Genomic DNA, 23,743 nt, shown 5'->3' with positions numbered 1-23,743 from the left:
CATGTTTTATGGACTCTAAAACTTCATTGATGTTAAGAATAGGCAAAAGAGTTTCCTTAGAGTTGTGGATTTTGTCCCTTAGTCACCACTCTTAAAAGAGTAAGATGGCCACCAGCTAATCTATTTCTTTTACACTCTTAGTACTCTGTCGTTGCAGGCTGTCACCAGCTTCTCTAGCAAAGCGCCCTTCCTGCATCTGCCATGTAGACCGTCCTTGAAATATTTCAGGGTATCTGAAGACCGTGGTGTCACTGCCTCATCCCCGTGGCATTTCAAAACAGCCCCCCATAACCACACCTTCATTTAGCAATGTCTGTTGTGCACCACACTCTCAGATTGCCCGAGGCCAAAAGTGAGGCTAAACCCAGGAATAGACTTCCTTGACCTTTCCAATCTAGGTGGGAAAGACAGGGAAGGAGAGCCTTGTTCTCTAGTGGCTGGTAATTTCACCAAGAAAACAGATAACAACCAGCTAAATGACAAGGCAATTACAATGTGATTAAGAAACAATAAAAGTGCCATAAACTGTACGTGTCACAGGAGTTTGAGGATGGGGAAAATTAGTATGGGTTGAAGCAACTTGAGATACAATCATTGATTTAGTTGGCCTTTAAGTGAACCATACAGGATGCACAGATACTCCTATTTAGAGAGAGGAAAAGAGAAGAACATTGCAGTTTGGGGAACAACAAAAACAAACGACAAGTTTCTACAGACAGAAACTCGACACCTGGGCACTCTTCAACTTTGTTCCTTCATTCCCTGGAGACTTTAACACCTGTGTTAAACCTTCATTCCCTGGAGACTTTAACACCTGTGTCATGTTACCAACTAATTTATTGCCCTGTCCGAAAGCAGCATGAATTCCTGACTTTTTGACCAAACTTTCACTCTATAAGGAGTGAAATTTCAAGACTCTAGAAAATAGGTCACATCATCTTGGAGATTTGCCCCAGTTTTCATCCTCCTTTCTCTTCACTGGGCCTCCACGGAAAGGCTCCACAGTGAGGCACAGCAATGCAGTGTGAGGGAGCTGACACTTAGTGCTTTCATCCTGCAAGGACCCTACCAGGGATTGATGATATCACCGCTCCCCATTTCAGGACACTGAGATCTGGTGAAGTAAGTTGTCAACTGCTACGTGATGGAGCTAGGTCTCGAACTTGGTCCAGCTCGGGGACTTGTTCTCAGGGATTTCTGTACAGAGCTGGATGTGAGTAGTCTACTCATCCTGGTCTCTCTTTTCTGCATGATGTATTTTTTTTCAATTTAAATTTTTTATATATTTATAAAGAACACTTTTTTATACTTATAAAATTAACATTAACTTTTAATATACCTGCAGGAAAGTATATTACCATATGTGAACTGATCAATTTTTATAAATTACATACATATGTAACACAGGGAACCAGCATTTAGAAGAAACAAAACTACCAATGTCCTGGAAATGGTCCTTGTGCATACTTCCAGACTACACCTACCTAAGGAGAACCAGTATTCTGATTTCTAAGAGTGCAAATGAGTTTTGTCTGTTTTTATAGGTTATATAATTTCAAATCATACAATATATAATCTTGTGTCTGACTTCTTTTGCTCATAAAATCTATAAATTTCCTTTTAAGCCCTGCCTTAGCTGCATCTTGCAAATTTTAAGATGTTCTGTTTTCGTTAGACTTTAGTTAGAAAATATTCAAAATTTCCCTTGGGATTTCTTCCTTGCCCCATGAGTAATTTAGAAATATGTTCTTTAGGGGCACCTGGATGTCTCAGTCTGTTAAATGTCTGACTCTTGATTTCAGCTCAGGTCATGATCTCAGGGTTGTGAGAGAGAGCCCCAAGTAAGGCTCCATAGTGGGTGTGGAGCCTGCTTAGGATCTTCTCTCTCCCTCTCCCCTGCCACCCCCCCCAAAATATATTCTTTAATTTTCAAATGTTTGGGGGTTTTGCATGTATCTTTTGATTATTGATTTCTAATTTAATTCCATTGTGGTCAGAAAACATACCCTTGTATGATTTTTTTTAAGATTTTATTTATTTATTTGAGAGAGAGAGAGAGAATGAGAGATAGAAAGCACGAGAGGGAAGAGGGTCAGAGGGAGAAGCAGACTCCCTGCTGAGCAGGATGCCCGATGCGGGACTCGATCCCAGGACTCCAGGATCATGACCTGAGCCGAAGGCAGTCGCTTAACCAACTGAGACACCCAGGCGCCCCCCCTTGTATGATTTTAATCTTTTAAAATTTATTGAGACTTGTTTTATGGACCAGAATATGGTCTATCTTGGTGAATGTCCCATGTGTACTTGAGAAAAAGGTATATCCTTCAGTGATCGGAAGAAGTGTTCCAACAATACTAATTTGGGAAGATTGATTGATAGTTATTCAAATCTTATATACTAGCTGGTTTTAAATCACTTAAACCTAAATCCACTTGTTCAAACAATTATAGAAAGAGAAATGCACTGTATTGTAGATTTGCCTCATACTCTTTTTAGCTTGGGATTTTTGCTCCATGTATTTTAAAGCTCTTTTTTTTAGATGCATACACATTTTGGATTACTGTCTTCTTGTGGAGTCCTGTAAACTATATTTCCTTGTCTCTGCTAACATTTCTTGCTTTGAAGTCTACTTTTAACAATTAGTGTTTGCATGGTATATCCTTTTCCGTCCTTTCTTCTCCTTTTTTATGTTTGTCTTCATATTTAAATTGTGTCTCTTCTAAACAACATATAATTGTGCCTTGCTTTTTTTAATTTTAAGAAGAAAAAGATTTAATATAGAGAACTAGGTACTTATAAAATCATTGAAAGAAAGCAGGAATCAGAAACCGTTAAGTTGACTCATAGACTGCCATAGTCACAACCCAATGGTCAGAAAGGTAGACATGTTGGGTACAAGTACCTCTCAGCAGCCCAAGCTGGTGACTAGGCAGCGAACATGTAGATACCATGTCTTTAAGAGCTTGCTTCTAGGTGTCACCACCTAAAATCAACAGCAAGATGGTAACTGAGACTCAACTTCAATATCCTCATCTTGCTACTGCAAGTAGTTGCAAAACCTACTGCAAATGTGGAACCTAGCTGCAAGAGCCTAGCTGCAAGGGAGTCTAGGAAACATAGTTTTAAGTTTTCCATTTCTTCACTACTGAAAGGAACCCTAGAGAAAAGTGACAACAGAAACTGCTTCCAGGGATGTGGTACATTATTCTTGTTTTGCCTGGAGCATGTGTCTGTTACCCTCAACGCTTATTCTTCCCCAGAGTGGGCAGTGCTTTTCAAACTGCAGATTATCACTAATTAATTGGTCATAAAATGGATAGAGTAGGTATTTGCCAGCAAGGAAAAATTTACAGACTAAAATGAAATAGAATAGAATAGAAAAGTTAAGTATTGCATGAAATGTCTGCTTTGGTTTTGTGTGAGGGTGTGTGTGTGTGCGTGTGTGCATGCACACGTATGGAGTTCTGTTTTAAATTATATGTGTTAGTGCAGAACACAGTCAGAAGCCTTGAAAAAAATCCCTTAAACCTAAATCCCTCTCTTGTGTGTTGCAGAGAACTTCATAATTCCCTCACTTCTAGATTCTGTTATTTATTTATTTATTTGAGAGAGAGCACAAGCATGGGAAGGGGCAGAGGGAGAAGCAGGCTCCCCGCTAAGTAGGGAGCCTGACATGGGTCTCAATCCTAGGACCCTGAGATCACGACCTGAGCTGAAGGCAAACACTTAGCTGACTGAGCCACCCAGGCTTCTCCCCTCCTTTTTTTTTTTACACTCTATATGGGTTAAACGTCTGTTTCCTCATTAGACTCCAGCTCCCAGAGGTCAGGTGCTATGCTTGTCTTGCTTTCTGTTACTTTGGCAGGAGGTCTGTCTCATAGTTGCATTAAAAAAAAATAGACTCTAAGTTTTAGAGCAGTTTTAGGTTCACAGCAAAACTGAGCAGAAGAGACAGAGAATTCCCACACGGCTCCTGCCCCATCACAAGCACAGCCCTACCCACATCTCATGCCGGAGGGGTATATTTGTTACACTCAGTGAACCTCCGCTGACACTTTATTATCATTCAAAGTCCATAGTTTACATTTGGATTCACTCTCGGTGCAGTACATTCTAGGGGCTTTGACAAATGTATAATGACTTGTACCCATGATTACAGAATAGCTTCGCTGCTCTAAACCTCCTCTGTGCTGGACCTTGCTTTTTTATCCAGTCTGACTGGGTAAAGTAGAGTGAGTATCTCTGATGGGGGGAACTGCCTTCTTAAAGACCCGGAGGTTGGAAGCACTGACAAAGGGATGCTTGAAATGCAGGAAGCCTCAGAGCAGGGAGAAGAGATGGCTGAAGCAGAGTAGCCTGTGTCAGAGGCCAGCATGAGAATTTTAGCCTCCTTTCCTGAGAGCAATGCAGAATTGACAAAGAACATTAACGTGGAAATGACATGACCGAAAAGGCCTGGCTTTTCTGGTGTCTCAGCGAATGCCCAGGGGATTTAGAGAGTTTTCTCCTTGAGCTGGTTGGAAATCCAGCATCCTCCTGCACTGTGAGAGCTTTGGGGATCCAGGAGAGACCGATAGCTGTTCTCCATCATGCCTCATAGAGTCACACTCTGTGCACGCACATGTGCAGCTCTGCCCCAGCCAAAGGTCTGGACTGCTTTCACAGATTGTGGATCTCCTCTTCTGCACATGTCCCTCCTCCCTGATACCCCATCTTGCAATCCACACTTGCCTCGCCAGGTTCAGATCCCGATCCTGGTTTCTATGCCCAGCAACAGTGCAGCTCTCTGGCTGGCAGTTTGAAAAGTGCCCCCAGACAGAGAGCTGGGGTAAATGCAGAACTCACTCGGGAGTTTTCTTTCTTCCAAGAGTAGCAACCTTGCACTGTCTGTTAATCAATGCCTAAAAACAGTGGCTTAATATATTTTGTCCACTCTGATAGCTGTTTGCTATGGGAGGGGAAGCCCAGTACTCATCTTTCTATCATGGATGGAAGCAAAAGATAGAATGTCTTCCTTTTGGGGGACTTTTTTCTGCCTTTTGTGGTGTGTGTGTCAGAGAGAGGGAGAGAGAGATAGAGGCTGGCGGGGGGGCTGGTGTGGAGGGAGAGACCTGCATTTTTACCTCTTCTGTGACTGGTGAAGTAATGAGAGTCGCCCCTCCTTTAGAAGGCTGCAAAGAATAAACTGTTAAGATTGGTCCTGCCCCAGATCTTAGGTCAGTGCGGCTTAGAGGACCACTTGCACTGAAATCCTTAGGCTCCATCCACTTTGTACTGAATCAAAATCTCTGGGGATAGAGCCTAGACATCTGTCTTTTCATGACTCCTCTGTAATTTTATGTTCTGTAGAACTGAAGAGCCATTGCCTTATGGGGGAGGGCCCTTTCTTTTTCTTCCACTTCCATACATCAGCTAGGTAAACCCAGAGGGCCAGGAATGTGATGTGGGTAGGGGTACGTGGGTGGGGCCTGTAGATGGGGGCTGAGTCCTCTTCAGCCTCTGGTGCCTTTGCATCCATGGGATCCAGCCAAGCTCACCAGGTGGAACAGACAGGAATAATAGCGAGTAACAAGGGTTAGCCCTGGAGTCTCAAGTGGTATGTATGGTCAGACGGCTACCATATTAGGTGGCATTCAAGAATGATAGCATTAGTCATCATGTCCTTTACTTTTACCCCCATATTCTAACAAACAACAAATACCACAAATGGCTAAATTCTCAGTACGACATGGATAAGTATCATACTGCATATATATCTGTAAAACTTTTAGCATGCGAATTTTTAGAAGACATTGTGTTTGTTGATTTACTGAACCTAGCAGCGAGCACAAATATCATTGTCAAGTGGGTAAGTAGATCACAGGGAATGGTTAAATGGTTACATGCCATGTGCTTGCTAACTTCTGTGTCCTCCGTGTCTCTTCTAGAGCCTATTCCATAACTGGCATTCAGGGATATTTATTGAGCAAACAACTAAATAAAAGTGACACTAAAGCAATTTTTATAAGTAGGGCTGCTCCTATTGTTTATTCTAGGCATCAGAATCTTGACTCCCCAGGGAGCTTAACTCAACTGTAAGGGGTATAGTATACACCTAGATAGTATAGTTGTGGCTATAATAACATGTTCAAACATATTTGACCATAGAATTCTATTAGAATTACAATATATTGACATGTATGAGCACCAATAAAAACTTATGTTATAATGTGGGCTTAGAGTAGCAACATTAGAATGGTTTACAAACAGATTGTTGTTGGAAATGTTGGAAGTTTGTTCCATATGCTCCTTAAAAATTTATAACAAGAAAGACTGCTAGTAACACATTTGAGAAATTAAAGTACCTGTATTTTATCAAAGCAAAATATGTTTAAAGTGTTGAAGTTAGAGGGTTAGATACATAGCCCAGCAAACACCTGAGATGGGTAATTGGTGAATGTTAACTATGTATCAATGAAAAAAGTGATAGGCTTTTATGCAGCAGGTTATCTGCTATGCAACTAAGAAATCTTTGGTAGAATGATGCTCCATTATCTTATATATCACTAAGAAAGACCAAAAAGAAGCTGCTAATTAAAAAACAGAGAAATTCTTTCTTATTTTCTGATATTTTCCATACAATAATATGTCTATGCCAACAGGAGTATCAGTGATGGAGTATTTTTTAAAAAAGTAGTTCCTTTGGGAAAATGAAAACACTAATTTGAAAAGATATATACACCCCTATATTAATTGCAACATTATTTACAATCGCCAAGATATGGAAGCAGCCCAAGTATCCATCAATTGATGAATGGGTAAAGAAGTGGTATATATACACAGTGGAATGTTACTCAACCATACAAAAACGAATGAGATCTTACCATTTGCGACAACATGGATAGACCTAGAGGGTATTAACACTAAGTGATTTAAGTCAGACAGTGAAAGACAAATACCATATGATCTCACTTACCTGTGGAATCTAAAACAAAAAACAAATGAACAAACAAATAAAAAAGTGGAAAGAGACTCATAAGTACAGAGAATGAGCTGATGGCTGCCAGGAAGGAAGGGGGTGGGGAATGGACTAAATGGGTGAAGGTGAGTGGGAGATACAGGCTTCCAGTTATGGAATGAATGGGAATAAAAAGTCCAGCAAAGGGAATAGAGTCATGGTACGGTAATAGCATTGTATGGTGACAGAGCATAATGTATAGACTTGCGGCGAGCAGAGCATAATGTATAGACTTGTGGAATCACTATGTTGTACACTGGAAATTAATGTAACTTTGTATACTTCAATTAAAAAAGTGCTCCTTTGGGATTTTCTTGTAAGTCACTGACACTCATTGATGTCGATTTACAAAAAATAATACCTATCAGAAGTAACCAATAGAAAGTTCTCCAACAACAATCAGGTGGATATTAACAGCAGCTCAATTCCTTAGTACCAACAAGGCACATGACTTAATTAAAACAACAATAAACAGCTCTGGCCAAACTCGAGCATTGCAGGGAACAACAACCACTTCACAAATGATGACAGCAAATGGGAGATGCACTTGATCCTAGTGTCAATGATGTCAGAATATATATTTTAGTGTGCATTTTAGAAAAAAGAAACCAGGTACGTGGCAAAAAAGACTTTACAGTAGCCCTATCATTTGTCGAACAAAGGGTTGGTGCTAAATGAGTCATTAACAAGAAAATGATTTTTCTGTGCATGTGATTTTGAGACTCAGTTTGTCTCTCAATTTAATCTGTGTGTTTGGTGACCTTTTGGTTCTCTGCGCCTCCCCCCCGCCCAGTGCTCTGCGTGCTCTGTGGGGAGACAGAGGTAATGTTCTCTATATATGCCTTTTGGCATGAAAGAATTACTCCTTAATTAGAGTCCAAGCTGGAACACATTATGATGTGGTCTCATTGCTAGTTTGGGTGACATAAAGCCACATTCTTTTGTTTTTGTTTTTCACTGAGTAACTTAAGCAGGAAGTCGTCCTTTTGCAAGGGCTTCCCCACTCCCTGAATTGAGAGTGAATTACTTAATACAGGTCTCCCTGCTTCTCAATGCCAAAAAGAAAGTGAAAAGGAAACATCTTAAATGCTGGTGCTGGTCCTGCACAGTCGCCCAAAACACTGCCCTCTGTGGAGGTGATGCTCCCGTGCCCAGATCCCTGGCTGGCTCCCAGCTGCCGCCCAGACTCCCCAGACTCAGAGTGGCGGTGGCAGGGGGGCTTCCTGGTCCCTGGCTGGCTGCAGTGCCGCCCAGACTCCCCAGACTCGGGGCTTCCTGCTCCTGCTCCTTCAGGTCACACCCATCAAGGAAGCAAACCACAGTGAGGAAGTGGCTCTGGGGTCAGCTTCCAGCCCCAGTGACATAGGTACCCTTTGCACTTGGGCTGGAGTCCAATCCTAACGTCCCCTTCCAACATGTAAGCTCCATTTCCGGGGCTTTGATGTTCTTCCTGACACATGGACCTCCCCATGAGACTACCCCAACCTTTCCGATTGATTCTAATCATGTTGATTCTGAAAAGGGAAGTCACCAGTATCTCAACTTCTCCCCAAGCACCCAGACACCTACTTCCTACCCAACTTTGTCTCTGTTCTATCATGACCAGCAGTGTGATAGCAAGTGCTATTGTGAGAGGCAGTCCCTCATTCTGTTCCTTCCTTAGCAGATGTGGTACCGACTCATCCTGGGGTATGTAATTTAGAGACACCTACCGAGGGATCCTTCAAGGTCTGCCAGGGTGATGTGCTATGTCTACCTTCCTGACAAAGAATTCCCAGCAAGTTTTCTCACTGAAAAAGTTAGGTTCTCTGTCATTGGGTGCACACACACACACACGCACACACACACTCACACTCACACTTGTACATAGAATCTTTTCATCCCTCCCCATTTGGCATACACATTGGATGACATGACATTTCTTGGTTGACCATAAACCTCATCAAGTCTCCCCCCTCCCCCGACCACAGCAACTTTAAGACAGCTTTTTTTTTTTTTTCACTTAATGTTTTAGGTACGCTAAGAAATTATAATGCATATGTTACTAGTTAGTCCAAAATTGAAGCCAAACTTTTGAAACAAACAACGTTTTCAAATTTATCTTCAAATGTAAGAATCAAATGAACCATAAAATATATACAGCTAACTTTGCAAGGTAGATTTTGCCTACTTTGACAGGCATGAGACAATTAAATGCTATCAAAATTCATCGTGGTATATCCATACAATGGGATGTCATCAGCAATAAAAAGAAATGAGCTATCAAATCATGAAAAGACATGGAGGGAGCTTAAATGCATACTACCAAGTGAAAGAAGCAAAAAAATGAAAATGGCTACCCAAAGTATGACCCCAACTATATGACATTCTAGAAAAGGCAGAGCTGTGGAGATTGTCAAAAATCAACGGTTCCCAGGGATTGGGGCTAGAAGGAAGAATGAACAGGCGGAGCATGGGGGATACTCAGGTTGGTGAAAGTGTTCTGTAAGGTACTCTCGCAGTAGATACATGGAAATAGACATTTGTCAAAACCCCTAGAACTGTACAAAGAATGAACCCTACGTTAGCTATAAATTTTAGTTAATAATAATGAGTCGATACTGTTTCACTCATTTAACACATGTTCTATGCTAATGTGAGATATTAATAATACAGGAAGCAGTAGGGAGAGGTGAGGGAGTATATGGAAACTACTTTCTGCTCAGTTGTTCTGTAAAGCCGAAGGCTGCTCTGAAAATAAAGTCTATTAACATTTTTTTAAAAAAATCAATTGAACTTAAAATCATCCTTAGAGTTCTGAACAAAACCTGTTTCTGGAATATTATAATTCATATGGAGGAAAAAAGAAATATTCAATTAAAAATTATTTGAGGGGCATCTGGCTGGCTCAGTCAGAGCATGCCACTCTTGATCTCTGGGTTGTGAGTTCTAGCCCCACGTTTGGTGTGGAGATTGCTTAAAAATAAACTCTTAAAAAAAAACCCATCATTTGACTCTCTAACACACCAACTAAGTTACCAATAAAAATGTAACGTTTATTCTAAGAATTCTCTTCTGGTATCAGTTCTTTTCTATTTCCACCTTGCCTACATCTTGATCATACCTTGTTCTGAATAAACATGTAGCTTGATACTCAATGGTTAAGACTCCCATGGCTTGAGCGTTCTTAGGTTCTACCAGAGACAAGGAATGGCTTGAAAGAGATGTTCTTTTACAATAAGGCAGAAGCTGGTTCAGTTATGTAAAAGCAGAGGTAGTCCTGCAGGAATTAGCCTGTGTCATTTGATTTTTATGGAAGCTATTGTCTAATGTGAGTTAATGATTAAACACATTTAGTGCTGTTGTCTTTTGGATGTTAACCCATGCTTCACAAATTTTATTACAAAAAAAAAAGAAAAGTATTTTACTCTCAACATTTGGGATGATATACTTTGGAATTTGTTTCTGATTCATTTTGAATTAAATATTTTACCTGTTAACAGAGTTTTTTTAAAATTTAGCATTATTTTACATAAATAGAAATCAACGAATCGATAGTATTCAAAATGATTTATACTATATAAAGGGAACCAAAAGCAAAAGTAACTCAGAAAAGAGGGAGCTACTTTGCTTTCACCATTCTCTGTGAATCAAATTTGAAAACCAATAACATAATTGATAAAATTCAAATTCAAATTTTCTATTTTTTTTTCAGTCGTGATAGAGTGAACTGCTAAATCAGCTCTGAGCCTGCTCCTTTAACGTGGAAGTGACTGCAACCAGGAGTACAAAATTATGAAAAAAAAATATTCGCCAAATGAGGTTTGATTTTAAAATGCAGATCCTATTTGAAGAGCTTCACAAAGGAATACTGCCTCTGACAAGAGGAGAAAAATCTACCCTTCAAAGCTAATTGTGGTATTAAAGTATGCCTGAAAGAAAGAAAAATGGGGTAGAGCTATTAAAACTAGTTTTGTAATGCAGACACACTTTTTCATGGAAACAGTAACAACAGCCTCGAGGGTATGGGGGCGGGGGGCGGGGGGGCATTCGGAATGAGCAAGAGAGAGATTCTTCCACATGAATGAACAAATGAATGAAGGCTTGAAAAAAAAATCCAAACCAAAAATTGTTTAAGGTGACTAATTAAGACCCCCTCTTAGAAAAGCTGTTGCTAGGTAAACAAAACTGTTTAAAACATGTTCATCATTAGTGTCCCCTGACAGAAGGATGAGGTGGCAGACTTGGTGACAGAAGGGAGAAGAAGAGCGGCATATGGCCCCCAGTTCTGTCCCCTGCTGACAAGCTGCCTCGCTGCAAGCCCCTTTTGCTCTGTATTCCGTGCACACAGCAGATTGCTATGCCCCAACTTTCCCATCTGTACCCCAGACTCCTGTCCCAACAACGTGGCTGCCACACAGTTTTCAGCCGTGCAATAGGGGGCGGGGGGTGTTGGGGGGTTGGATCAAGGGCCTCCACGGGATCTGGGGGAGGATGGGACGGGAGATTAACAACCAATCATCACAATGCTATCCATAATGTATTGTCTCCACAGCATTACATGGTATATTTCCAGTGGGGATTAGCCCATCCATCACAGGCCTTTATTGGGCCCCTTTTTTTTTGTTGTTGTATAAAGCCCAAACACTGTCGTAAAATTCTAAACTGCTTAATTGCTGTGCTGTAAAAATTTGCATATCAGAGATATGTCATTCCATCATTAAATGGCACTAGGTATTTTTAACATGATCCTGACAATCATGCCAGCGCACCCCTGAAGAAAGGTCATTTATTGGTATTATGCAAACTTTGCTGCTGAATTCAAATCAGCCACAATTAGGGGTTTGGATACTATTGGACTCAGTGTATTTTGATTTCCTCTGGTTCAAGGCTCAGGACACGTTGACCCTCTTCCTACATGATCAGAATGTTTAAGTAGCATCTTCTGCCAGCTTGGTTTCTGGGACGTTGGTCCTTATAAAGTTTTTACCTTCACCGCCTCTTACGCGCTGGGGCAGGGAACTGATTTTTGCATCTCAGATCTTGTCTATGATTGGAATACTCCAGTATTCCAATATAGCATCACCTTGGTTGCTTGCAGTGACAAACCTGGGCATGTGTGCGCCCAATTTTCTCTTTACCTTTAAAATGAAAGATGGTTGAAAATGTTTTTAAAACTCAGGCAGAAGATGACCCAGGATGTTCGGTAAGCCCGCATGATCTCAGTGGTAGATGGAGATTCCTCAACAGAGAAATGTCCTAGCAGTGGTGTCCCACCTCCACAGACCCCCACTGGGGGAGGGGGGTGTCAGTGGATGGAGGTGGCAGGAGCAAGGAGTCGGGCCAATGACACCCTGCTCTTTCCCAGAGCCTTTGATCCCTACGGAGTATTTGCCTCTCTGGTGGGATGATTTACAGAGCCCACTCGGCAGGGCTCCCTTCATCTCAAAAGCAGCCACTCCTGGTCCCCCGTGCCTGCTCCCCTCCACCCAGGGTCAGTGTTAGAACTAATGGGTAACTAATCCAATTGAAGCTACAACTGAGACCCTGAAACCATCAGGGCTTCAGCTGGAACTCAGCCAGGACACTCGAACAAATGCTGCATTTATTCCCCGCCTGGCAACTTCGTGAAACCCAGTGATCACGCTGAATGTCTTAAGTCGCTCGCACAGATCCGCATAAGCAGGGCCAGTAAGCAGGCAGCGTGGGGAGGTGGGGGGGGGGGGGTGGAGCGCTTGGCCGCTGCCTTGGGAGGAAGAAATCTTCAAGTATAAACAAACGGTAAATACTCATCCAGTGGTTAGGCCTTAATTATTGGTGATTTTTACTTTCTTCTTTACACTTCTCCTCACCCAAGATTTGTACAAGGGGCATGTATGAATTCCATAATCAGGGGCATTCCTCGCCGTACTGCGGGCTGGGTGTTGGTGAGGACTCCGAAGAACAACAGCATACAGCTTTTCTGGGGACTCCTCAAGCTAGCAATAAGCATGACCGATTTCGGGTTTTATATATATATATATATATATATATATATATATATATATATATATATATATATATATGTTAATCATGTTATGTTAATCACCATACATCATTAGTTTTTGATGTAGTGTTCCATGATTCATTGTTTGCGTATAACACCCAGTGCTCCACGCAGAACGTGCCCTCTTTAATACCCATCACCGGGCTAACCCATCCCCCCACCCCCCTCCCCTCTAGAACCCTCAGTTTGTTTCTCAGAGTCCAGTCTCTCATGGTTCGTCCCCCACCGATTTCCCACCCTTCACTTTTCCCTTCCTACTATCTTCTTCTTTTTTTTTTTTTAACATATAATGTATTATTTGTTTCAGAGGTACAGATCTCTGATTCAACAGTCTTACACAATTCACAGTGCTCCCCATAGCACATACCCTCCCCAATGTCTATCACCCAGCCACCCCATCCCTCCCACCCCACCACCACTCCAGCAACCCTTAAGATATAGAGGACTGTGAAGCTTTGCTTGAACTTTGAGAATTAAGATATTTACCAAGGAGTGGCAGGAGTGAGTAAGGAGGACTGGAGAAGATAGATAAAGAATATGGGTAAGAGTCAATGGATGAATGTATCAAAACATTTTTCTGATTGATATATATATGATATAATCCATATCTGATTATATTTGGATTATATGTGATCAAATAATATATGGTACAATATATATGATAGGTATAATAATATGATATATGACGTAATGATATATGATACATGTGTGTGTATATGTATATATATATATATATATAACTGAATATTATTCAGCCTTAAAAAAGAATAAAATGGGGGCACCTGGGTGGCTCACTCGGTTTAGCGTTGACTCTTGATTTTGGTTCTGGTTATGATTTCAGGGTGGTGAGATGGAGCCCCAAGTGGGGGTCCCCGCTCAGTGCACAGTCTGTTTGAGATTCTTTCCCTCTGCCCCTCCCACCCTCAAATAAATAAGTCAATCTTAAAAAAAAAAAGAATAAACTGCTGTCTTTTGCAACAACATGGATGAAAATGGGTATTATGCTAAGTGGAATAGGCCAGATAGATAAAGACAAATACTGCATGATATCACTTATATGTGGAACCTTAAAAAAGAAAGTGGAATTCATAAAAACAGAGTAGAAAAGTAGTTGTCAGGGTCTGGGGGGGTGCGGGAAATAGGGAGAAGTTAGTAAAGGGAAAAAATTTTCATAAAATAAATAAGATCTGAGCATCTAATTTTATAACATGGTGACTATAGTTGATAACACTGTATGGTATAATTGAAATTTGCTAAGAAAGTAGCACTTAAATGTTCTCACAAAAAAAATTTTTTTTTAAAGATAAATACATGGGGCACCCGGGTGACTCAGTTGGTTAGCATCTGACTTCAGCTCCGGTCATGATCCTGAGATCGAGCCCTATGTCGGGCTCCCCACTCAGCGAGGAGTCTGCTTTTCCCTCTCCCTCTACCCCTCCCCCTGCTTGTGCTTTCTTTCTCTCTCAAATAAATAAAAATCTTTTTTTTTTTTAAAAAAAGGTAAGTATATGAAGTGTGGGTGTGTTAACACATGAGGGGAGACCTTTCACAATGCATGCATATATCAAATCATGTTGTACACTTCAAATATCTAACAATTTTGATTGTCATTTATATGTTTCAATAAAGCTGAGGGACAAAACAACAAAGTTGAAACTTTTTTAAAAAGAACACATTTAATGGGGATTTCTTGTCAAGGCAATGTCAGTAATAAGAATAAACAATAGTTAATACTTTTATATAGTGCCAGGCATGGTTCTAAGAAGTTTGCATGTTTTAAGTCACTTAATATTGGTAACAGTGTTATGGTAGTAAGTACTATTGTTATTCCCATTTTACAGATGAAGAAGCTGATGTGCAGGCAGGTTAATTAACTCGCCCTTGCTCACACAGCTAGAGGATCTAACATGGCAAATCCAAATCTCTAGTCCAGACCTCTTTTCTAATCCATCCATCATTCAGCTTAAGGGAAAGTTCCACCTGGATATTCCAAGTGAATATTTATATTCAACATGTTCAAACTGAAATTGCCATCTAACCACATGCCTGCACAATCCACCTTTTGCTCCCTATTTCAGTAAATGACGCTGTGGACAGTTCTGTCACTTAGGTTCATAGACGAACCTCAGGGTCTTTCTTGGCTTTTCCTACTCCTGCATCCGTACGTCTATTGACGTTAAGATCCTCTTAACATCTTTCATCAGTTCCCTTCAGTCAGTCACGCTTTGGCTGCCATGGGGTAAGTCCTCAGCTCACCATCACTCAGGTTACTATAAATGTCCCTTGCATTGTATGGTTCATCTCCAGTCTTGACTCCTTCCAAACTGTTTTCCACCCTGTCCCTACAGTTTTGTAGGACTTCAGTCTTCTCACGTCACAGGGCTGCCTAAATTTGGAGTGGCTTTCAAACTTCTTATAATGAAATAAAGGTCCTTATAATTTTCTAGCTTTATTCCCACTGTCATCATATGCCATAATGTTGCCCACACTTGGCTTTTTATAAGCTCTTTTTCCTGCCTGGAACATACCATTGCCCACTGGAAGAGTTCTACTCATTCTCTAAGATGCACCTCTGCCACGGTGCTTTCCCTGATCCCCCCACCCCCACCCCGCCCCAACCAAGGCAAAGCCAATAGGCTTTCGCCATGTTCCTGCCATCCCACATATATTCCAGTTACACCTGCTGTTTCCTGTACACAGCCCTTACATCTAAGTCATACCTGCTATCCTCTTCACATTCCATGGACATCCATATCACACTCAGGGTGATGTCCAGGGAGACAGAACTGTATCAAATGTGCCAAGAAACTAAGTTGCGGCCAAGGGAAATCAGAACCAAGAGAAGGGAATCCTAATGGGGAAGCATATATACTCTGCTCGAAGAATTGTCAACAGTGTCATGCATAGGATTCCCAGGAAGTTGAGAATTCCCTCTGTGGTTGAGTCAAGTTACACTGGACAGGTCTGCAAAGTGAAGATTGTAGACAACCGATAGGAAATGGAACAGACCAGAAGCACGAAGCCGCACATAGTTGACCACACCACTGGGGCAAGCAGGTCATGGTGGAGGGGTGAGTGGTCTATGCCGATTGGCAGGCACATCAGCAGACTTGCCCACTGAGCATCGTGCTTGGTGACTACAAATAGACGGTCAAACTTTAGGTTAACTGCTTTTGTCCATTACTAAAAATATGTTAATTTGAGCTTTTTTATTCTTTTCATTTTTTTGGAGAAGATTAACTTGAAATTTAGGTATTTGTTGCCAGCCTACTGTATTCTGTAGCTATTAGCCCAAGATTGTGGCAAGGGCTTGAGCCCAGAGAGTGTCACCCTCTATGAGGAGCCCTTTGTACCATGATCATCCTTGACCTAGCAGTTACAAGAAAGGCTCAGGAGGACTAGGGTGCCTGTGCCTTTGGATACCTCCCAAAGCAGCCTGACACAATGACTTGAAGCCCCACAAACCTGGTATCACTGATATCAGGAAAGCTAACAGGAAACAGAACAGGAGCACAAAGCAGCACATGGCTACAATGCATATCAGGTGGTGAAGGTGAAAACTTTATAAGGCCAATAGCTCAGAGACCAAGATGGCAGAAGATGCTGCCTAAATATTCTGATCACGTAGGAAGAGGGTCAACATGCCCTGAGCCTTGAACCACAGGAAATCAAAATATGCTGTGTTCAAAAATATCCAAATCCCTAATTGCTGCTGATTTAAATTGAGCAGCATATCTTGCATAATACCGATAAATGGCCTTTCTTCAAGGGTGTGCTGACATGACTGTTGGGACCTTGGTGTTTGAATGGCCACAGTGTAGAAGTTACTCTATCAGGGTTATTGGTTGCAAGTAACAGAAACTAACTCTGGCCACGTTAAGGAGAAAAGGAATCAGTGGCTCACCAAATGATGGGAAGCTGGGAGACAAGATACAAGACTTGGAAAATGGGCAGGAATTGAGGCATCTCTGGAGAAAGAGCGGAAAGCATATTTTCTACCTCTTAGTGGATATAATCAGTCTCCTCAGGACATCAGCAGCTTTCCTGCTTTCCTGTTGTGGTACATTGCTTGGACACCCCTGCACACAGCCCAGTTTCTGCAAAAGAATCCCCACTATTCCTTTGCAGGTCCGCTCTGAATTGAAAGTCTCCCATGGCTCAATCTAAGTCACAGGCCCATTTATTGATTTCCTGAGACCCAGTAAGGGAGGCCTTCCCTCTTTCTTTCCACGTTCCTAATGAGGGGCAGGACATAACTTTCTCCAGTATAGCACATTATCATGAGGATTCCCCTAAAATAGTAAGGCCTTAAGATAGAGGCTGCTTGCTGGAAACACAACCCTGAGAAATGGCCTGCATAAAGAATAGACAAGGCATTGCATAATGGGCATACCCAGCCAGATGCACATGAGTTCAAAGCTCGGGGGAGATTGTCTTTGCAATGACAGCTTCATGGTGGTTCTGATAGGAAGTCAGGTTGAGGGATTCTCAAGTCGTGTTGTTTGAACCTCAGTGGATCTAGGCATCTGGGCCCAGGGCAGTTTATGGCACCCCCTTCACCGTGTACTCAAAATCACTTCTCCTATCCAATCAGGGCTTGGTTATCAGGAAGAGACCTTTCCCAAGAAGCTCCTCAGTTCTAAGCAGAGCGGGGTTAGGCTACTCCTCCACCTTGCCGGCCACGCCCAGATATGCCTGTAGGGGTGCAATGTTGACAGTCTAGGTTCCAAGCTGAGATCCTAATACACACATATTTTACAGAATTAGCATCATAATATATTTAATTTCACATTCTGCTTTTTTTACTAAACAATATTATATAGATTGTCTCTGGATAGTTGACTATTTTTGAAAAGCATATTGTTTAGCGGCCATGCAATAAGCATCTCAGCCAAACAATGCAAATGATCAGTCAGCATACAACACTGAGGCAGTATGGTGTTGGGGAAGGAATATGGGTCCTAGATGTAGAAAAGCTGAGGACTGATTGCTGGCTCCCATTTGTGAGCATCTATTTTCTCTAACTCTCAATAACCTTATCTTTAATGTAGAAAAAATAATAGTTTCTATATCATAAAGTTATAGCAAAGACTAAATGAGATAGTGCCCATGAAGTACTTTGCATGGACCTGATACGAAATTGGTGGCCCATAACTTTGTTATGAATAATTTTTGTTTGCTTGAATAATTGTTTATGAATAATTTGTTTGTTTTGAATAATTGCAATATCAGTGCTGGGCGGGAGTGTTACTTCCTCCCTCCTATGTGTGTAAATTACGAAAATCTTGTGTTTGAGTCTAAAGTGGACCTAGAGGTCTGAACAAAATTGAAAGCAACTTTCTGAGTCACACTTTGCATTCCGCCATAACTCACACGTAAGAGATGGACTTGATATATAAACCCAGCTGAATACCTCAGCGAAGCTATATAACAAAATCATCAGGGCTCAAATAAATTAGATATTTTTGAGATCTCCATGATGTCAGAGTTAGAAGTGACCTAACTTTATTTAACTACATGATCAATCATTGACTCTGCAGAGATTTAAGGCATACATTTTTTATTACAAATAAGATGCTTGTTTTGGGGACTTCATTCATTTTTTGGCAAAATTCTGTACGAGGCCAGGGGTTGGGAAACTTTTTCTGTAAAGGTCAGTAGTAAATGTTTTAGGTGTTGTGGACCAATATGATCTCTGTGAAAATAACAGTAAATGAATGGGCATGGCTGTATTCTAAATTGAACTTTATTCACAAAAACAGGTGGTAGACCCAATTTGGCCCATTTGCTAACCTCTGTGTTAAACACAAAACTTGAGTTTGTGGAACTTTTCACAGAAGAGGAACGCATGGCGCGAAGCAGAAGACAATAGGTGTTATGGGAGAAGTATGTATAACATGGAGGTGGACCCTCACTTGGCCACTTTGTACAATGGGACGAATGGTACTGGCTAGAAGAGATCTCTGAAACTCATAGCTAAGCTTCTTAGGGAGAGAGATTCAAACACTCACCCTCAATCAAAACAACCAGAATTGTTTGCTTTATGGCAGTAATGTTCAACCTGAAGTATGTTAGACTGAAAAATTTGCTTTATTTTAAATACAATAATGCTTGACCATGTTTCTGGAATGTTGGTATCTCTTCAGGAGATTTGTACCACAATCTATATTCATTATGCTGTCATTATCTCAATAATTTCTTTTCATGTGTAAGCATTTTTTTTTTTACCAAAAGGATCGCTTATTAAATTAAGATGAAATGGCAATTAATCTAGAGCATTATCAAAGACGGGAATATGCATTTGTCTGAATCTCTATTTATAAACATCAATGGCCTGTTAATGTACTAATATTTAGGAGGGCAACATGATAAAAGGTTGCCTGCCTCTGTTAGCTCATTTTGTATTAACATATTCTTGCCACCAGTTAGGCAATTAACAGAGACTAAAGGAATACTAATCGTAGGCTTCTCAGCCAGTATGCTGGGTCAACTTTATTCCTAGGAGCTCACTTAGTGAATTTGTAATCATTGTAAGTGATGAAAGTAAGTGACTCTCTTTGAAAAACGTCCTGATACTGTTGTGGAGATAAAGATTAGAGAAAGCCCTTTCTACATGACTTTGTTGTAAAGAAATAAGTGTTTTGGGGCAAAGCTGGGACAGGTGAACAAAATTTTCAGCAAGAGTTATGCTAAGATTGCAAGAGGGGTCCTAAGGGTTGTCAAATTCTTTACAGATGATAATCGTTCTGGAGAAAACAGCTGCAACACAGCTCACCTTTTGATGAACTTAAACAGGTCAAATGCCACCCTCCAAATAGGACCATGGAGACTAAAGCTCCTGTGAGTTGTTTAAATCCCATGCTAGCCTGATTTCTCTATGCCAATGTTCAGGAGAACCGTCTATGCTTTCTTTGCCCATTTTATATTGTTTGCTTCACATCCAATGAGTGAATATTTTTTAAAATAAATTGACTTTTACCAAAAGCCAACTGAGATTGAGCCCATAGAGGATACTGGAGTTGAGGAACTTCCTGAGACCCTTGGGGCAGACAAGACAGTAGAAAAAACCTACAGCCAGTCAAGTGTCAGGAAGAATGAATAGCTGGGAGATGATAACAGCACCAAGGTGCAGAAAAAAGTTCTGCAACTGTCCTATTAACATACCAGATTTGATTTGACTCCATTATATTTCATCAAATAGTTTAGAAAGCCCCCAGCATAAAACATCATAATTGTAATCATATATTTGGAAATTTAACGTGCACACCATAATGTACCATTAGTTACACAAATAACTAATAATTTGCTAATGACAATATTATGTTAAGTCAGTTTAGGGGCAATTAAAGTGAATGATATTTACATATGCCTAATGAATCACAGTCGATGGCAGATTAAGAGATTCTAATGAATATTCATCCAGACATTCGCAACCAGCTTCACAGTTTATAAACTGAATTATGGTTGATTTGCCCTTTTAAAAATGAATATGTGAATATCTTCTGCATGGAGAGAATGAACAATTGGGCCTGACTGTAAAATTTTTTTAAAGCAATGTACTGGTCAGAACACAAAACATTTTTATGCACTCTCATACCCCCGGCTTCGCTGTTCTTTTTTATATCACAGATCAGTGTTGATGAACTATCCCCATTTTCATTCTAATCCATGACATGAAATATAGAAATTGTTTAGTATAAGATTAAATGGAATTCAAGTTTTATACAGCCCCACTGAGGAAATAATTACAGGTAGTTTTTGCCATTGAGGCAGTGAATACAAACTCTATGTCATGCTCTCTCCATCCCCATGCCACTCAGAAGGCTGTTTCGTAGCTCTACTCGGTCACGATAAAATTGGGGGAAGATTTACTATCCTTTCAACTTGGTCATTTAAAAAAATAATAAAACAAACAAAAACACCTCAGTTTGACCCTGTTAATATGATTTAAACCAAACAAAGTTATGATTTGAATATTTACTTTTTCCTAAAGACCATAACCCTTTCCACTTCTACTAGCTGTTCCTCAGAAATTTTGTGAGTCTTATTCCTGTGGCAAAGATGAAGATCGAACTCTCTTAGTCTTTCTCAAGATCCTACAATAGGTCTATGAGGGACCAGATGTCTACAGCTCTTATTTCTGTTTCATCTTAAATTAGACAAGATTGTCTCTGCTGTTTTCTGTTATAAAGGTATTCATTATTGCTAGCATTTTTCTCTCATAGGGAGTTAGAAGCTGGAATCCAATCATCTTGGTCCCTGGGACTGCAGTAAGATAATTGAGTGAGTGTGTCCTGGATGGCTGCCCACATAAGATGTCAAACTCCAAATAATAGCATGACAAAGGGGAACCTCCCAAACAGACAAGTGGTGTAAAGACATGGGGTAAACTTGGAAGCTGACATTTTACTTTGCATACATCCACATGTACCTTAATACTTTCATTGCATGTTATTAAAGCTTTTAAAGATCAACTAGCTTGACACGTGTCAAAGTTAAAGACTTTCTACTTTTCAAAAATAATGCCAATAGAGTATGTATTATCTGTTATGTTAAGAAAAGAATTCACTCTTGCTCTCTTACTCCTCCTCTCATTCTTGCTTTTGCTCTCACTTTATTTGCCAGGTGTTCATTTATTTTTTATGTGGGGTTTGGCACTTTTAAAAGTCTTATAAGTATTTCCTCAGTCTTATAAGCCTTTATGTGTAAGTCTTACAAGTATTTTACAGGCAAAATCATCAATGTAACATTTATATTTTTAGAGTTTTGTATCAGGAGGAGGAAATCGGTGCCTTGGAAACAGCTTGGTGTCCTCCTGGGCAAAGTACAAGGTATTTACGAGATGGGATAAATGGGATTAACCCAGAACCCCTTTTACCCCAGGAACGCATCCTTCACTTGCCTCTACTTGGAGCCATAGGGTCTAGATGGCGGCCATTTAAGTCAGATCACACATTATATAATTTGGGAAATAACAAGTTGGCAAGCTAATATGTTACTGTGGACTGGTATATCCTATTGACTCCATCTCACCCTTTCTCAATCACAGGGATAGCGTTTGGAGGAACGATCCAGAGGACTGCAATATATATTGGTGGAGATCAGGAGCCAGGCTTGCTATTCTGGACCTCTAAGCACTACAGCGGAGGACTCTGGGCAGTCCAGTGACTGGGCACCCAAAGTGAATGCTCAAAGCTGGTGAAGGTGTCCCAGGAACTCATGGAGGTGACGAGGAGGTGGAACAGGCCAAGAAAGAGCTTGATGTCCATTCATTCTACTCATGGAAGAATCACTCCACTGCCAACCCTCCTATATGTCAGGGTTTCTTGTGAGATTTCATTTTGGAAGCTGTGACACTATTACAGGTGGGGAGCTGTGGGGAAAAAAAAAAGGCAAATAATACCAATAACAAAAGTACACAGATGTTTGAAAATTACTAGGGTAAAAAAACACTAAGAAAAAAATACATATTAAAGGAAAACTTCATAACTCCTCCTACTTGAAGAGGTGTCCAATGGTAGGTATAATGAAATGTACTTACTTTCTTCTCAACTACTGTAAGAATTCTTCAGGGAAATGAAATGTTCCACCTCAACTTTGCCCTAACGCTTTCTTTCAGAGCAGGACGTGGACATTTCACTGTGGCAATTATCACTAAACACCTTCTCCCCCTAACACACGCATGGCTTTATAGCTTTAAGGTGTTTCTCCTTTTTATCACAACCTCCCTTCCTACTCTTCATGGACCTACTATACGCTGTGAGCTATCAAATCTCATCTCAGGATTAGAGAAGCTGGTTGTTTACATCAACTTCCTAGACAACTTTTTTTTCTTAATCTCATGCCATTTTCATATGGCACAAGACAGCATTGAATGAGTTCAGAGAGCTTTCCGATGGTCTTAAGGTATGAAGGATGGTAAGGGTATGTTAAGGAATGTGAACAACTATGGTCCACTCAAAATGAGGTTCACATGAATAAATCTGGGACACATTCATGAATTTGGTCAGAGTTATGGGCAAAACAGCAGGGGCACTGACATTTCGAATGAGCATAATTGTTATGATTTTTCTGCATCATTGAAAAATTTGGCCATTTGAACTTCCATAAAAAGTCACAGACTGCTCTGTGAGATAATCATTTGTTTTGTAGTCTTTAAGTTGGGATTTCTTCATAAACTCTTATGTATGTCTTGCATATTAGACTCACCTGATATATTGTTGTAATTTGGTATTCTGACATTGAATAGCTTGGAAGAACATAGTTCATTTTACAGATGAAGAAAACAAGCCAGCAAAGAGTGAAGTTTTTCAAAATCAACACGCAAGTTAGTCAAGTTTCAAACCCTTGCTTCACAGGCAGGATAAGGTTTTGCTCTTGTTCAGAAATTCTGCATAGAAATGACGCTCATTGTTTTGGAGTATGGTCACCAAGTAGCCAAATAGAACCCTTCCACTATACCCTCTGCAAAAAGCTTTATCTGGGCTCAATTGAACACCTTGATTCTTCTCATCATCTGACTTAGCCTCCCTGCATGGCCTGGGCAGCTGCATACACAGGTTGGTGGCAACTCATGTGCCACATTCTGAACTGTCATATCCAGTGTGGGCCTACAGAAAGGGCAACCTGAGTCTCTTCTTAATGGACCAGAGATCAAAGTGAGTAGGTTTCCAGGCTCAGAAGTTCTTTAAGGGTCGGAATAGTATGAAAAATACAAAAAT

General features: G+C 40.6%; 1 long non-coding RNA gene across 1 annotated transcript; it reads left to right on the top strand.

Annotated features, from left to right (window-relative positions):
• Nucleotides 1-13,455: 13,455 nt before the first annotated feature.
• Nucleotides 13,456-22,320, top strand: LOC113926234. The gene is made up of 3 exons (XR_003521243.1): nt 13,456-13,563; nt 21,785-21,853; nt 22,072-22,320. It is a non-coding gene; the product is annotated as an uncharacterized LOC113926234 (long non-coding RNA).
• Nucleotides 22,321-23,743: the final 1,423 nt, after the last annotated feature.

The sequence above is a fragment of the Zalophus californianus genome, chromosome 7 (genome assembly GCF_009762305.2).
Source record: "Zalophus californianus isolate mZalCal1 chromosome 7, mZalCal1.pri.v2, whole genome shotgun sequence".
Classification (NCBI taxonomy): Eukaryota; Metazoa; Chordata; class Mammalia; order Carnivora; family Otariidae; genus Zalophus; species Zalophus californianus.
This window is presented reverse-complemented; position numbering and strand designations above follow the sequence as displayed.